We start from the raw sequence: 17,427 nt of genomic DNA, 5'->3' as shown, positions 1-17,427 counted from the left end.
AATATGAAAAGTTTAAATTTTCAAAGATTATATTTTGAAATTCACTTTTAAATCCATATTTATTAGAAATTTCTAAGACAATTCAATTATTTAACTATAAAAATAAATATTTTATTAAACAATTGAATGTTTCTTAAAATTTTATTTTCTAAAAAAAATTTATCAACAAATTTTTAAATAATTGAATTCTCTTCACAAATTTTAATAAAACTTTTTTAAGAATAATTGCATTTTTCGAGAAATTTGATAAATATTGTATTAAAAATAATTAAAATTTTGCCAAGCATTTTATAAAAAGCTTTAAAAATAATTGAATTTTTAAGAAAAATTTTATTATTTATAATGTTAATCGAAATTTTGACAAAAATTTTTGAAGATTTTTAAACATAATTGAATTTCTGTGAAAAATTTTATTAAAATTATTTTGAAAAAATTAAATTCTTAAGCAAAGAATTGTATTAAAATTTTTGACAACAATTTTATTCTTGAAAGAAATTTAATTAAAAATTTATCGAAAATAATACTTAAATTCTAGTAAATAAATTGTAGTAAAGGTTATTAAAATAATTAAATATCTGATAAATTTTAATAAAATTTTTAAGAATAATAACTTTTTTCGAGGAATTCTACTTTTTCTACTTGCTACGAAACTAGAAAAAACAAACAGGAAATTTTTCTTGCTATCAACAAAGTTTTTTCTAGTTTCATAGAAAGTAGAAAAAGTCTTTATAAAAGGTTTGAGAAAGAAGCAAAGATATCCGAAGATTTTCAATAAAAAATTTTGAAAATTGATGAACTAAGCCAAAAAAAATATAAAAATTCCAAATCTTTACAAACAGGATATTTTTTTACTATCAACAAAGTTTCTTCTAGTTTTGTAGCATGTACCGAAAAGTCTTTACAAAAGGTTTGAGGAAAAAGCAAAGAAATCCGTAGATTTACTAAAAAAATACTTAAATTCGTTGAACTTAGCCAAAAAAAAATGGGAAATTTGTAATTTTGTATTTTTCTGTCTAAGTTCATCAATTATTAAAAATTTTTCAGATAATCTTCGGATTTCTTTGCTCCTATCTCAAACCTTTTATAAAGAATTTTTCTACTTTCTATGAAACTAGAAAATACTTTGATGATAGCAAAAAAAATTTCCTGTTTGTAAAAATTTAGAATTTTTTTTTTTTTTCTTTTATCTTTTTTTGACTCTTTAGGAGTTAATATTTTTATCTTCATCATTGTTATGCAACTTTTGATTAAGATTAAATTATGAATTCTTATTATATGAATAATGTATATTATGTATTTTATTGTACTTTAAAAATTGTTCTCATGGTTTTCCTAGAACAAAATAAAGGAAATTCTAAATTCTAAATTCATCAATTTTCAAAATTTTTTCAGAAAATTTTCAAATTTCTTTGCTTCTTCCTCAAACCTTTTGAAAATTCTTCTCTTCTCTCTTCTTAAAGACTGGAAATATTTTTCTCTTTCAACACAGTTTTTTCAAGTTTCGTAGCAAGAAGAAGAAGACTTTACAAAAGGTTTGAGGAAAAAGCAAAGAAATCCGAAGATTTTCTGAAAAAATTGTGAAAATTGATGAACTTAGCCAAAAAAAAAATAAAAATTCCAAATCTTTACAAACAGGAATTTTTTTACTATCAACAAAGTTTTTTCTTGTTTTGTAGCATGTACCGAAAAGTTTTTACAAAAGGTTTGAGGAAAAAGCAAAGAAGTCTGAAGATTTACTAAAAAAATATTTAAATTCGTTGAACTTAGCCAAAAAAATAGGAAAATTCCAAATTTTTAAAGACAGGAAAAATTCTTCTCCATTATCAAAAGTTTTTCTAGTTTCGTATCAAGTATAAAAAGGATTTTCAAGAGGTTTGAGGAGGGAGCAAAGATATCCGAAGATTTTCTAAAAAAATTTTGAAAATTGATGAACTTAGCCAAAAAAATAAAAATTCTAAATTTTTACAAACAGGAAATTTTTTTCGCTATCAACAAAGATGTTTCTAGTTTCGTATAAAGTAGAAAAAATTTTTAAAGTCTTTTGTAAAGACTTTTTCTACTTGCTACGAAACTAAAAAAAATTTGTTAATAGTAAAAAAAATTACCTGTTTGTAGAAATTTGGAATTTTTATTTTTTTGGCCAAGTTCATCAATTATAAAAATTTTTTCAGAAAATCGTCGGATTTCTTTGCTCCTTTCTTAAACTTTATCTAAAGACTTTTTCTACTTGCTACGAAACTAAAAAAAACTTTGTTGAGGAAGAAAAAAATTTCCAGTCTTTAAAAATTTGGAATTTTGTATTTTTTTGTCTAAGTTTATCAATTATTAAAATTTTTTCAAAAAATCGTCGGATTTCTTTGCTCATTTCTCAAACTTTTTGTAAACTAAAGTCTTCTTTTTTTGCTATGAAACTAGAAAAAACTTTGTTGAGGAAGAAAAAAATTTTGCCAAGCATTTTATAAAAAACTTTGAAAATAATTGAATTTTTGAGAAAAATTTTATTATTTATAATGTTAATCGAAATTTTGACAAAAATTTTTGAAGATTTTGAAACCTAATTGTATTTCTGTGAAGAATTTTATTAAAATTATTTTGAAAAAATTAAATTCTTAAGCTAAGAATTGTATTAAAATTTTTGACAATAATTTTATTCTTTAAAGAAATTTAGTTAAAAATTTATTGAAAATAATACTTAAATTCTAGTAAATAAATTGTAGTAAAGGTTATTAAAATAATAAAATATCTGATAAATTTTAATAAAATTTTTAAGAATAATAACTTTTTTCGAGGAATTCTACTTTTTCTACTTGCTACGAAACTAGAAAAAACTTTGTTGATAGTAAAAAAATTTCCTGTTTGCAAAAATTTGGAATTTTTATATTTATTTCGACTTAGGCTGGAGTCCCATGACAGCGTTTTGCGTTGCGTTTTGTAACTAGGCCATGAGTGTGAGAGAGATACAGATATATGTTTGCTCTATTTGCACTCATTGCCTAGTTACAAAACGCAACGCAAAACGCTACCATGGGACTCCAGCCTAAGTTCATCGAATTTAAAAATTTTGCAAGAAAATCTTCGCATTTCTTTGTTCCTTCCTCAAACCTTTTGTAAAGTCTTCCTCTTTCTTGCGACGAAACTAGAAAAATTTTTGTTGAGGGAGAAATACAAAAATTCTAAATATAGAAACACGGCAAATTTTTTTTTCTATCTTCGAAATTTTTTTTCAGTTTCGTCGCAAGTAGAAGAAGAGGTTTCAAAATGTTTGAGAAAGGAGCAAAGAAATGTGAAGATTTTCTGAAAAAATTTTAATAATTGATAAACTTAGACAAAAAAATACAAAATTCTAAATTTTTACAAACAGGACATTTTTTTACTATCAACAAAGTTTTTTCTAGTTTCGTAGCAAGTAGAAAAGTCTTTAGATAAAGTTTGAGGGATAAAAAAATCTTCAGTCTTTAATAATTTGGAATTTTGTATTTTTCTGTCTAAGTTCATCAATTATTAAAAATTTTTTAGAAAATCTTTGGATTTCTTTGCTCCTATCTCAAACCTTTTACAAAGACTTTTTCTACTTTCTATGAAACTAGAAAAAACTTTGTTAATAGCAAAAAAAATTTCCTGTTTGTAAAAATTTAGAATTTTTATTTTTTTGGCTAAATTCATCAATTTTCAAAATTTTTTCAGAAAATTTTCGGATTTCTTTGCTTCTTCCTCAAACCTTTTAAAAATTCTTCTCTTCTCTCTTCTTAAAGACTGGAAATTTTTTTCTTCCTCAACAAAGATTTTCTAAGAAAATTTTTAAATTTATTGAACTTAGGTAAAACAAAGTAGGAAAATTCCAATTTTTTAAAGACAGGAAATATTCTTCTCCATTATCAAAGTTTTTTCTAGTTTCAGTAGCAAATTGGAGAAGATTTTTTTCGCTATCAACAAAGTTTTTTCTAGTTTCGAAGAAAGTAGAAAAAGTCTTTACAAAAGGTTTGAGAAAGGATCAAAGAAATCCGAAGATTGTCATAAAAAATTTTGAAATCTGATTAATTTAGCAAAAAAAATATGAAAATTCAAAATATTTACAAACAGGATATATTTTTACTATCAACAAAGTTTTTTCTAGTTTTGTAGCATGTACCGAAAAGTCTTTACAAAAGGTTTGAGGAAAAAGCAAAGAAATCCGAAGATTTACTAAAAAAATACTTAAATTCGTTGAACTTAGCCAAAAAAATAGGAAAATTCCAAATTTTTAAAGACAGGAAAAATTCTTCTCCATTATCAAAAGTTTTTCTAGTTTCGTATCAAGTATGAAAAGATTTTTCAAAAGGTTTGAGGAGGGAGCAAAGAAATCCGTAGATTTTCTGAAAAAAATTTGAAAATTGATGAACTTAGCCAAAAAAATAAAAATTCTAAATTTTTACAAACAGGAAATTTTTTTCACTTTTAACAAAGTTTTTTCTAGTTTCGTAGCAAGTAGAAAAAGTCTTTAGATAAAGTTTGAGAAAGGAGCAAAGAAATCCGACTGCAGTCCAATAGGCTAAGAATAGGCCAATTAGCCAAGAAAACCAAGGAGGGGGGTACAGACTTTTTTTTCTAGAACGAAATATTTTTTTAGTTTTTTGCAAAGAAAAATATAAAGATGAACTCCAATAATTTTTTCTGTATGTTTGTTAAAATCTAGACGAAAAAATTAATAAAAATGTATAACGCCAGTCCACTAGACTAAGAATTGAGAGAACAAGCATAGGTATAATTATTGTCTAAAATTTTTTTAAAAATTTAGGTTTTCGCTCAAAACGCAATGAAGATCAATTCTAATCATTTCCACTATATTTTTTCTGTAATCTACACGTGAAAATGCAAAAGTGTATCAATTTTCAGCTCTTTAGGTAAAAAACTGTGAGCGCTAGGGGGGGGGGGTACATGGTCATTTTCCATAACCGTTTTAATAGGGTTCCTACCGGGTACGGAACCCTAAAAATTCCAAATTTTTAAACACTGGAAATTTTTTTCTTCCTCAAAAAAGTTGTTTCTAGTTTCGTAGCAAGAAGAAGAAGACTTTACAAAAGGTTTGAGGAAGAAGCAAAGAAATCCGAAAATTTTCTGAAAAAATTTTGAAAATTGATGAATTAAGCCAAAAAAATAAAAATTCTTAATTTTTACAAACAGGAAATTTTTTTTGCTATTAACAAAGTTTTTTCTAGTTTCGTAGCAAGTAGAAAAAGTCTTTACAAAAAGTTTAAATAAAGAGCAAAGAAATCCGACAATTTTCTGAAAAAATTTTGAAAATTGATGAATTTAGCCAAAAAAATAAAAATTCTAAATTTTTACAAACAGGAAATTTTTTTTGCTATCAACAAAGTTTTTTCTAATTTCATAGAAAGTAGAAAAAGTCTTTATAAAAGGTTTGAGAAATGAGCAAAGAAATCCGAATAATTTTCTGTAAAAATTTTGATAATTGATGAACTTAGACAGAAAAATACAAAATTCCAAATTATTAAAGACTGAAGATTTTTTTATCCCTCAAACTTTATCTAAAGACTTTTCTACTTGCTACGAAACTAGAAAAAACTTTGTTGATAGTAAAAAAATGTCCTGTTTGTAAAAATTTAGAATTTTGTATTTTTTTTGTCTAAGTTCATCAATTATTAAAATTTTTTCAGAAAATCTTCACATTTCTTTGCTCCTTTCTCAAACATTTTGAAACCTCTTCTTCTACTTGCTACGAAACTGAAAAAAAATTTCGAAGATAGAAAAAAAAATTTGCCGTGTTTCTATATTTAGAATTTTTGTATTTCTCCCTCAACAAAAATTTTCCTACTTTGTTTTACCTAAGTTCAATAAATTTAAAAATTTTCTTAGAAAATCTTTGTTGAGGAAGAAAAAAATGTCCAGTCTTTAAGAAGAGAGAAGAGAAGAATTTTTAAAAGCTTTGAGGAAGAAGCAAAGAAATCCGAAAATTTTCTGAAAAAATTTTGAAAATTGATGAATTTAGCCAAAAAAATAAAAATTCTAAATTTTTACAAAAAGGAAATTTTTTTTGCTATTAACAAAGTTTTTTCTAGTTTCATAAAAAGTAGAAAAAGTCTTTGTAAAAGGTTTGAGATAGGAGCAAAGAAATCCAAAGATTTTCTGAAAAATTTTTAATAATTGATGAACTTAGACAGAAAAATACAAAATTCCAAATTATTAAAGACTGAAGATTTTTTTATCCCTCAAACTTTATCTAAAGACTTTTCTACTTGCTACGAAACTAGAAAAATTTTTGTTGATAGTAAAAAAATGTCCTGTTTGTAAAAATTTAGAATTTTGTATTTTTTTGTCTAAGTTTATCAATTATTAAAATTTTTTCAGAAAATCTTCACATTTCTTTGCTCCTTTCTCAAACATTTTGAAACCTCTTCTTCTACTTGCGACGAAACTGAAAAAAAATTTCGAAGATAGAAAAAAAAATTTGCCGTGTTTCTATATTTAGAATTTTTGTATTTCTCCCTCAACAAAAATTTTTCTAGTTTCGTCGCAAGAAAGAGGAAGACTTTACAAAAGGTTTGAGGAAGGAACAAAGAAATGCGAAGATTTTCTTGCAAAATTTTTAAATTCGATGAACTTAGTCGAAATAAATATAAAAATTCCAAATTTTTGCAAACAGGAAATTTTTTTACTATCAACAAAGTTTTTTCTAGTTTCGTAGCAAGTAGAAAAAGTAGAATTCCTCGAAAAAAGTTATTATTCTTAAAAATTTTATTAAAATTTATCAGATATTTTATTATTTTAATAACCTTTACTACAATTTATTTACTAGAATTTAAGTATTATTTTCATTAAATTTTTAACTAAATTTCTTTAAAGAATAAAATTATTGTCAAAAATTTTAATACAATTCTTAGCTTAAGAATTTAATTTTTTCAAAATAATTTTAATAAAATTCTTCACAGAAATACAATTAGGTTTCAAAATCTTCAAAAATTTTTGTCAAAATTTCGATTAACATTATAAATAATAAAATTTTTTTTAAAAATTCAATTATTTTCAAAGTTTTTTATAAAATGCTTGGCAAAATTTTTTTCTTCCTCAACAAAGTTTTTTCTAGTTTCATAGCAAAAAAAGAAGACTTTAGTTTACAAAAAGTTTGAGAAATGAGCAAAGAAATCCGACGATTTTCTGAAAAAATTTTAATAATTGATAAACTTAGACAAAAAAATACAAAATTCCAAATTTTTAAAGACTGGAAATTTTTTTCTTCCTCAACAAAGTTTTTTTTTAGTTTCGTAGCAAGTAGAAAAAGTCTTTAGATAAAGTTTGAGAAAGGAGCAAAGAAATCCGACGATTTTCTGGAAAAATTTTAATAATTGATGAACTTAGACAAAAAAATACAAAATTCCAAATTTTTAAAGACTGGAAATTTTTTCTTCCTCAACAAAGTTTTTTTTAGTTTCGTAGCAAGTAGAAAAATTCTTTAGATAAAGTTTGAGAAAGGAGCAAAGAAATCCGACGATTTTCTGAAAAAATTTTAATAATTGATGAACTTGGCCAAAAAAATAAAAATTTCAAATTTCTACAAACAGGTAATTTTTTTTTCTATTAACAAATTTTTTTTAGTTTCGTAGCAAGTAGAAAAAGTCTTTACAAAAGACTTTAAAAATTTTTTCTACTTTATAGGAAACTAGAAACATCTTTGTTGATAGCGAAAAAAATTTCCTGTTTGTAAAAATTTAGAATTTTTATTTTTTTGGCTAAGTTCATCAATTTTCAAAATTTTTTTAGAAAATCTTCGGATTTCTTTGCTCCCTTCTCAAACCTCTTGAAAACTCTTTTTATACTTGATACGAAACTAGAAAAACTTTTGATAATGGAGAAGAATTTTTTCTGTCTTTAAAAATTTGGAATTATCCTATTTTTTTGGCTAAGTTCAACGAATTTAAATATTTTTTTAGTAAATCTTCAGATTTCTTTGCTTTTTCCTCAAACCTTTTGTAAAAACTTTTTGGTACATGCTACAAAACAAGAAAAAACTTTGTTGATAGTAAAAGAATTCCTGTTTGTAAAGATTTGGAATTTTTATTTTTTTTTTGGCTAAGTTCATCAATTTTCACAATTTTTTCAGAAAATCTTCGGATTTCTTTGCTTTTTCCTCAAAACTTTTGTAAAGTCTTCTTCTTCTTGCTACGAAACTTGAAAAAACTGTGTTGAAAGAGAAAAATATTTCCAGTCTTTAAGAAGAGAGAAGAGAAGAATTTTCAAAAGGTTTGAGGAAGAAGCAAAGATATCCGAAAATTTTCTGAAAAAATTTTGAAAATTGATGAATTTAGAATTTAGAATTTCCTTTATTTTGTTCTGGGAAAACCATGATAACCAATTTTTAATAATTGATGAACTTAGACAGAAAAATACAAAATTACAAATTTCCCATTTTTTTTTTGGCTAAGTTCAACGAATTTAAGTATTTTTTTAGTAAATCTACGGATTTCTTTGCTTTTTCCTCAAACCTTTTGTAAAGACTTTTCGGTACATGCTACAAAACTAGAAAAAACTTTGTTGATAGTAAAAAAATATCCTGTTTGTAAAGATTTGGAATTTTTATATTTTTTTTGGCTTAGTTCATCAATTTTCAAAATTTTTTATTGAAAATCTTCGGATATCTTTGCTTCTTTCTCAAACCTTTTATAAAGACTTTTTCTACTTTCTATGAAACTAGAAAAAACTTTGTTGATAGCAAGAAAAATTTCCTGTTTGTTTTTTCTAGTTTCGTAGCAAGTAGAAAAAGTAGAATTCCTCGAAAAAAGTTATTATTCTTAAAAATTTTATTAAAATTTATCAGATATTTAATTATTTTAATAACCTTTACTACAATTTATTTACTAGAATTTAAGTATTATTTTCGATAAATTTTTAATTAAATTTCTTTCAAGAATAAAATTGTTGTCAAAAATTTTAATACAATTCTTTGCTTAAGAATTTAATTTTTTCGAAATAATTTTAATAAAATTTTTCACAGAAATTCAATTATGTTTAAAAATCTTCAAAAATTTTTGTCAAAATTTCGATTAACATTATAAATAATAAAATTTTTCTTAAAAATTCAATTATTTTTAAAGCTTTTTATAAAATGCTTGGCAAAATTTTAATTATTTTTAATACAATATTTATCAAATTTCTCGAAAAATGCAATTATTCTTAAAAAAGTTTTATTAAAATTTGTGAAGAGAATTCAATTATTTAAAAATTTGTTGATAAATTTTTTTTAGAAAATAAAATTTTAAGAAACATTCAATTGTTTAATAAAATATTTATTTTTATAGTTAAATAATTGAATTGTCTTAGAAATTTCTAATAAATATGGATTTAAAAGTGAATTTCAAAATATAATCTTTGAAAATTTAAACTTTTCATATTTTTAATTAAGAATTCTATGGAACTAATTTTTCTTAATTTGTTTAATAGAATTTTTTTGAATTATTTATCGTTTTTAGTTTCTAATATATTTAATTGAAGAATTTCCAAATAATTGAAATTTCTTCAAATTGAATTTTAAAGCAAATATATGTATTTAAAAATTCTCAAAGAACTTTTTCAAAAGTTATTAAAAATTGTTGATTTAGACAAAAGTTTTAGTTAAAAATTCTAGAGAATAATAATTGATTTCAAATGCTAGAAATAATGTTTAAGAAGTTACAGTAACAATATTCTTAACATAAAATAATAATACTTTTATAAGCGTTGTTTAATTTCAAAAAAGTTTGAATTTGACATTTTTAAAAATCTTAATTCCTGTGGAAAAATAATAATAATTAAATATTTAAAAAAGAAATGATTGTTTTTGAATAATTTTACAATTAAAGAAATTCGTAAAGAAATGTAACAGAACATTTTTTTAAGTAAAATGTTTTCCTTCATTTATAAAAATCAAAAAATTTGCAATTGACAAATAGAATTTATAAGTATTTTTAAAAAAATTTGAATTTTATTAAAGCAATTGTAATTCAAATTGTTTTCTTATGAAAATTTATATTGGATACATCTCCTATTTCTTAATGATAATTTTTTAACAATTTTCTTATATTTTTTATAGATAAAAATACAAAAAATTTGCATAATTCAGATCATTCAAACAAAATTTGTTATAAAAAATCGTACAAAAAACAACATTTATTTGTTAATCATAATTTTTTAAAATTTACCAATTTAAAATATTATTTTATTATAAATCATGAAAAATACATCCGTATTTTCTAAACAAGAAAACAAACAAAACAAAAGTCAAACTTTAGATGTGGACAAAAAGAATTTATTTCACGGATAATAATGTAAATATAATAGGTTATGTTTACATGTCAAGTTCAAAAAAAACTTTTAATAATTCTAATAAAGTGAAAAATGCGCGAGGCAGATGCAAAAAAATAGACATGTATTTTTCTCTGCATATGAATTCATGATAATTTATATTCAATTTACTAATTTAAAGAAACTTATAATCAGATTGTGCAATTATTTTGTATCAAACAAAATAAATGCATTTGCAGGTTATTGTAGAAACACCTTTTTAACTAGCTGTGAACTGGATTTCAACAGAAAAGTGTGATTGCACCTTTAAACATACAAATATTCACGGCTTCCGGTTCATAGAAAAACTAATGTTACTAGATTTCTCACTAGAAAGTATACATTTTATGAGAAAATTGTTTTTCTTAAATAAATAACAATTAACAATACAAGGTAAAATAAACGTAAAATATTTTAAACATTCTTTTATGTATTTCAAACACTTTTTTCGTGTTATAAGCATTTATTCACGAAGAAAAAAAAGAAATGTCATGCACTGTTTGACTCACTCTCAAACATTACACACTTCAATTATTAATAATTAATTAGTTTCAACATTATTTATCATAAATGTTTTTTTTATTTACTCTAAACATGTTTATTTATTCACTATAAATGTTTATTTCAACATTTTTCATCAATTTTATCAAATATTTTCATATTAAAAAAATGTGCACCCAATGTGCACTTTATAAGCGCACATTCAGTCAACACCATCCGTCAGGGGGCTAAAACTAAAAAAATGGCTCACATATGAAACATAGTGCTCAAACTTTTTCAAGTCACTGAAATCGCCTGCAACTCGTTACTCAGGGGTTCTTGGAGTCGCTGATTACGAATATGATGTCAGTTTTCAAAAATTAAAAATGTGGGATCTAATATGGCGGACGAAAAATTTTAATGTCGTCTATTTCACTTGATACTCGTCACTCTAGAGTTTTTGGCGTCGCTGATTATGAATCTAATGTCAGTTTCCAAATCAACGACTCCGAAAACCCCCAATTAAGAAGTTTCAGGGTAATAAGATTATTTATAAAAGTCATCCGTGATATTGGATCCGCTCTCTACACGGAAAAAAAAAGTTCACGAATCTCTCGTGAACTAGTATATCACTTTTGGATGGGACACAAAATTTCAAAATTTTCATTCACTTTTGATTAGAAATGGCGAACGTCAACGAAAAACTGAAACAAAGTTAATGAATTTTTGATGAACTGTTAATAAAGAGTAGTTCGTCAAAAGTAGAGGTACAAGTTCACGAAAAAATCGTGAACTCGCGAGTGTCAGTAGTATGCGCAGTTCGTAATGCGCATCAAATATGGCTGATCAAGCATTCATCATTCAGTCGGTGTCATCGGTGTTTACATTCGGGAAAATTCTTTGATGAAAGTTATTATTTAGAATCAGTGTTTTTTATTACTTAGTGAATATTTTTGTTTGCTAATTTCCTTTGTGAAACAAATAATTCATAAAATGAATTAAAAGTTACGATAAGGGACTTTTTCTACTTTGCACGGTCCTGAGTTTTACAGCAGACAAAGCTAATCGTTTCGTTTGTCGAAGGACAGTGTATCTAGATTTAGCCGTGGCGGTTAGTTGTTAGAAATATTATGTTATAGGGTATAGGTACTAGGTTCGAATCCCGTGAAGCGAATTACGAATTTTAATGGCGATAAAATTGTGTATTCTGTGTAGTTGGATGCGTAATAGGCGTCAAGTTATCAAATAAAGTGAAATACTATAAAAAAGTAGTGTCTGGAAATTATTTTGTCTTGTTTTTAGCATTTTTTAAAAGTTCACGAATTTTTCGTTAACTTTGACGAAAAGTTCGGAAATCGTACTATGTTTCTAGTGAAGGAGTTGATGAAATTTTGACGAACTGAGTTTGTTGATTTTCAAGAATTTTGTGTCCCATCCAAAAGTGATATACTAGTTCACGAGAGATTCGTGAACTTTTTTTTTCCGTGTAGAATTTTAAGAAACTGACATAAGATTTTGTAATCAGTGATCTTCAAAATCCAGAAGTAAACAATTTTAGGTCAATCGGGATAATTTTTAAAAAATTCTGCCATATTGTAACTGTAATTTAAAATTTTGAAGAACTAACACCGAATTTGTAATCAGACCCTAAAAACACTTGAGTGACGAGTTTTGATCATATTCGACATTTTAACCCTTAATCACAGTACAAATGCAGGACGCTCACGGTTTTTCCTGGTGAGATTCTTGCAACGAGCTTAGGCCAATAAGGGCCAATAAGGCCTAACCGCTAAACGCAAGAAATTCATCGCGAAATCCAGTGAAACTGCTACCTAAAAAGGCATGAATTGAAGTCACGGGGAAAAGACTTGTTTTTTCTCTCCGTGTACGAATCCATCCTTAAACCGCACACTGGGTGTGCGGCACCCGGGGACTTTACTGTGTGTTCTCCGAGCTAAAATAGGATATTATCTTTTATAAAAATTATTTATTGTAGCTCAGTACATCTATTTTGAAGAAAAATAGAATTCATAATAATTTATTTAATCTTAATATCGACCCCAAGAACCCCTGAGTAACGAGTTTCAGGCGATTTCAGTGACTTTAAAAAGTTGGTGAAAATACGTCTGAAATTGAATTTTTCTCTTGAAAAATCGTGTTTGTTTGGAAAAGGTTGTTTATAACTTTTTAACAATTCGATAAAAACCAATTTTAACAGCAGAATCTAAAAGAGGAGTAAATTTTACATTAACCCTTAAATCGCACCCTGGGTGTGCAACACCCATATTCTAGCTTTTTACTCTAATATCTCTTTTAAATTCTTCAAAATTGAACATGTGTTGATATTGGACAGTACATTTTGTACTTAACTTTATGTTTCGTGAGTGACATTAGTCTGCCAAGTGTCTTTGTGTATTTGATAACTTTATGAAGTTGACGGCGAAAAATTTCTGCTTGTCTGACACCCAGTTTTTGGTTTAAGGTAATTTCAGTAGTTTTAGAAAACTCTTTTTTAATTATTAAAATTAAATAAATCATTATGAAACCTATTTTCCTTCAAAATAGATGAACTGAGCTATATAAGATAATTTTTCCAAAAAAAATAATTTTCCCAGTGTGCGGTTTAAGGATGGATTCGTAAGTGTGCGGTTTAAGGGTTAAAAATGGTATGTGCCAATTTTTTTATATGCATTTTAATAAAAAATGAGGTCCTCAAAGTTAATTAAAATTTTTCGTCCGTCTGGTCCTTAATGGTTTAAAGTTCTACAAATTGACAAATATTGTTGTTTGCATTTGAATTAGTTAAAAATAACTAATTTGGTAATAAAAATTCAGTCACTGATTTAAATAGTAATATTTTTCTAATTAAATAGTTAAGGGATTATACCTAGTCACGATTTTCAAAAAGTCAATTTTTTTATAGTTTCTTAAAGTATATATATATATTTGACTGTTGTGAAAATTTTTTTATTAAGATTCAAGGAATATTTTTGAAGTTATAGACATAATTAGCAAAGCGGCGCAGTGCGGTGTAGAGCATTTTGTGAAATATTAAACTCGTTTTTCTCAAAACTACGTTGTTTAAGTCGGTGAACACGATATCTCAAAAACCGCTGAACTGATTTGGGTCAATATTTTACAAAATCTCTCAACTACATTATGCTGTCCTTAATCAAATGATTTTTAAATAAAATTAAAATTATTAATTTAAATCAACAATTTAAGACAATATTTTTTCATGAAATTAAATTTTTTTTAAGAAGCTGCTATTTAATTTCTTTGATCAAGGACAGCATTTTCTTATTAACTAACAGAATCTGTTTTACTTTTTGATTTCTGATGATTCAGTCGAAAGTTATGTTGGTCACCGCGAGCCACTTTTTTTGAGAACCTTTAGGAAACGGCTAATAAGTGACACAAAAATGAATATTTTTATAAATAAAATTTTTTTAAATACAGTAAAAGATGTGTAATAATATACAAAAATTGTCATTTTAAAAAATAAATATACCTTTTAAAAAAATCCTAAAGAACTGAATTTTTCGACCGCCTGATTAGGTATAACCCCTTAATGGTAAATAATAATTATTTTTTTCCGGTCAAATTAAATTCACGGCTACTTTCCGGTTTCCAAAGTTTGTAGACACATTGTTAAGTGTAATGGTAGAAACTAAAACCCGTCGAAGACGGGTACGACTGCTAGTTAGCAAATAAAATAATGGAATTAAGGTTTGAATTCTCGACAAGTTTTTAAAATTACGATAAGATTTTAAAATTTTTTAAATAAAATTTTATTTTTAATAATGTATGTATCAATCAATTTTTTCCAAAATTTTTTGTAAGAAACTAGCACTAAATTAACAATTTTTAAGCCTTTTCCGATCGTGGGCAAACAATGGGATCTATTTATTTAAAAATTTTTAATTTTTATATACACAGTGAAAACGGTAGGCCTAACTTGTCATTTGTCCAAATCACAATTTTACACAGAAAGAAGGTTAAGTTTGGAGAAACATGGAGTCTGAAAACACATTTGCTGTAAAAAATTTGTGTGATTTTATCAAATGGCAAGTTAGTCATTTGGCCACCACTGCGTATATAAAAATTAAAATTTTTTTAATAAATAGATCCCATTGTTTGCCCACGATCAGACAAGGCTTAAAAATTGTTAATTTTGTGCTTGTTTCCTACAAAAAATTTTGAAAAAAATTGATTGATACATACATTGTTAAAAATGAAATTTTATTAAAAAAATTTTAAAATCTTATCGTAAATTATTTAAAAAAATTTTTTAAATATTTTTATTAAAAACTACGCGTGAAAAAAAAACTTTTCATTATAAAAACGTCCAATTTGATCAATTTTTGACCGAGTTATAAGCATTTATAACTAAAAAGTTAAACTAAAGTTTTTTCGTCTAAGCAAAAAAACATTATCGGATTTTGTCCCAATGGCTCTATGCTTGTCTTAGGATAAGACACCGATGCAAGTGCGACAGTACAAGAAGACCGAAGATATGATGGATGAGCGTTTGAGAGAGGGGGAAACTGATCTGAGGCTAGCACTGATCTGTATATATAACTAGATGGGCGACTGTATCTAAAACTGCAAAATATTAGAAGACCGGAAACGCCACATTTTAGATGCCCACTTTTACACAAATGGCGGAAATTTTTAAATATAAAAGTGAGATTGATATACGTTTTGCTGTATAGAAAAGTACTTAACTGATTAGCAAATTTTTTAAATTTAATAATTAATTAACCGTCAATTACTTTCTTAATTAAATAATTTATTATTCACTTATTTTATTTTAAAAACTGATTAATTAATATAGTAACAGAACTTTTAGTATTCAAACATTATATAAACTCAAATATTATTGAAATAATATTTTTATTTTTAAATAATAATTGATTAAAAACAATATTTCTTTAATTTGGTAAGGAAACTAAAATTATTCAGCATTACACTATTATGTGTTTAACAATACGCAAAAGTGTGTAAAATATTTTACGCAAAAAGGAAACAAAATATAACCTAAAAATATACACTTCAATAATATGTATTTACTGTTTAAATATGTGCTTTCATGTGAAAAGAAACACCCTTTGCTTCTTTTTTTCCACAATATAAACAAATTAACACCTTGTCTGTGTTTTATATCACAAAAGTTAAATTAAAATTATTAAAGCACTTGAGATGTCAAAACATTGGAAACACACACACACTATATCAAAAGAACACTCACACGGCAACTCACACAATCAAAGTCGCTCTACGCTGTTACACCGGCATCTAAAGCGTGGCGTAGAGGGTTTCAATTATTTTCACACCGGAAGCCACTTTTCTACAGCAATCGCCCATCCAGTTAATATAGAGATCAGTGGAGGCTAGTGTATCAACGTGGGGAGCCACACATAATAAAACGCAAGGCTACAGCACAATCCAACTCTGTGACTCAACTGCCCACTACAAACTGATTACACTCGTTCTTTTATTTTGAATTAGATGAACAGAGACACACGGTGTTCTGTATATTATTTATCTTGTGAGAGTGTGATGATTCAATACATGAACCCTCTTTACCTAGTCAGCTGATTTCTTTGAAAGTGACATTTGATTTTTCTGTTTCAATTTTTATTGGTTTGAGATCCAATTTACAAACTTTGCATTTATTATTTCTATATTTACAGATGTTAATTTAATTATTATTTTCTGTTCATATACTCACTTTTAATAAGATTGTGTAGATGCTAATGAGTATTATAATAATGTTGATTACTACAGAATTTAATTTACTACATTTAACGCTGATTCACGCATATTGTTATTTTTTGCTAATTACGTTTTATTGTCATTGCTTCGTTTTTTTATTTTTTCAATTTAAGCATTATTCCAGTACTTTTGTAAGAAAGGGTATTTTTACCCGTATACATATGAAGTAAATAAATAAATTTAAGGGGGAACCCTCATGAGAAGTGTGCAAATTATGTCAAAATGCAACATTTTTTTTCTCGATTATTTTATTATAAAATTTAAGAAGCCTTTTTGCTTGATGAAAAGTATAATTTGAAGTATTAAAAACAATAAAAAAATTTTTAATTGTTACATTATGTTAGGCTGTAGAGGGCGTCAAAAACGATGCTTTTGTTTTGAGGCGTTCTGCAGTTGCAGGTCTAGGGCCGTCCCCTGTGGTCTAAAACAAAAAACCAAAAGAAGTTTTACAGTTGAGGTACTAATCTAGTGGTTATACCTCAAAAATTACCAAAAAAATTTTTTGAATACTTTTTTTTAATAAAAAATGTCAAAACAAAAAAAAATTCAATTTTTTTAAATTTTGATTTTTTAACCTTAACAAATCAAAATTTAAAAATCACTAGATAATGTATAATCACTAGATTAGTACCTCAATTGTAAGACTTTTTTTGGTTTTTTGTTTTAGACCACAGGGGACGGCCCAAGACCTGCAACCGCAGAACGCCTCAAAACAGAAGCATCGTTTTGGACGCCCTGTACAGCCTAACATAATGTAACAATTTAAAATTTTTTAATTGTTTTTAATACTTCAAATTATACTTTTTATCAAGCAAAAAGGCTTCTTAAATTTTATAATAAAATAAGCGAGAAAAAAAA

The 17,427-nt window shown here is 25.6% G+C and overlaps 2 protein-coding genes across 6 annotated transcripts in view; one reads left to right on the top strand and one right to left on the bottom strand.

Moving 5' to 3' along the window:
* Positions 1 to 16,355, bottom strand: part of LOC122504128 — a 116,478-nt gene extending 100,123 nt beyond the window's left edge. Inside the window, exon 1 of the mRNA XM_043615059.1 lies at positions 15,865 to 16,355. The gene's annotated coding sequence lies outside the window, so the exon portion shown is untranslated. The remainder of the gene's footprint in view (positions 1 to 15,864) is intronic.
* Positions 1 to 17,427, top strand: part of LOC122504126 (peroxidasin-like protein) — a 316,998-nt gene that overhangs the window by 141,459 nt on the left and 158,112 nt on the right. The window lies entirely within an intron of this gene.

The sequence above is a fragment of the Leptopilina heterotoma genome, unplaced genomic scaffold, assembly GCF_015476425.1.
Source record: "Leptopilina heterotoma isolate Lh14 unplaced genomic scaffold, ASM1547642v1 Lhet_279, whole genome shotgun sequence".
NCBI lineage: Eukaryota > Metazoa > Arthropoda > Insecta > Hymenoptera > Figitidae > Leptopilina > Leptopilina heterotoma.
This window is presented reverse-complemented; position numbering and strand designations above follow the sequence as displayed.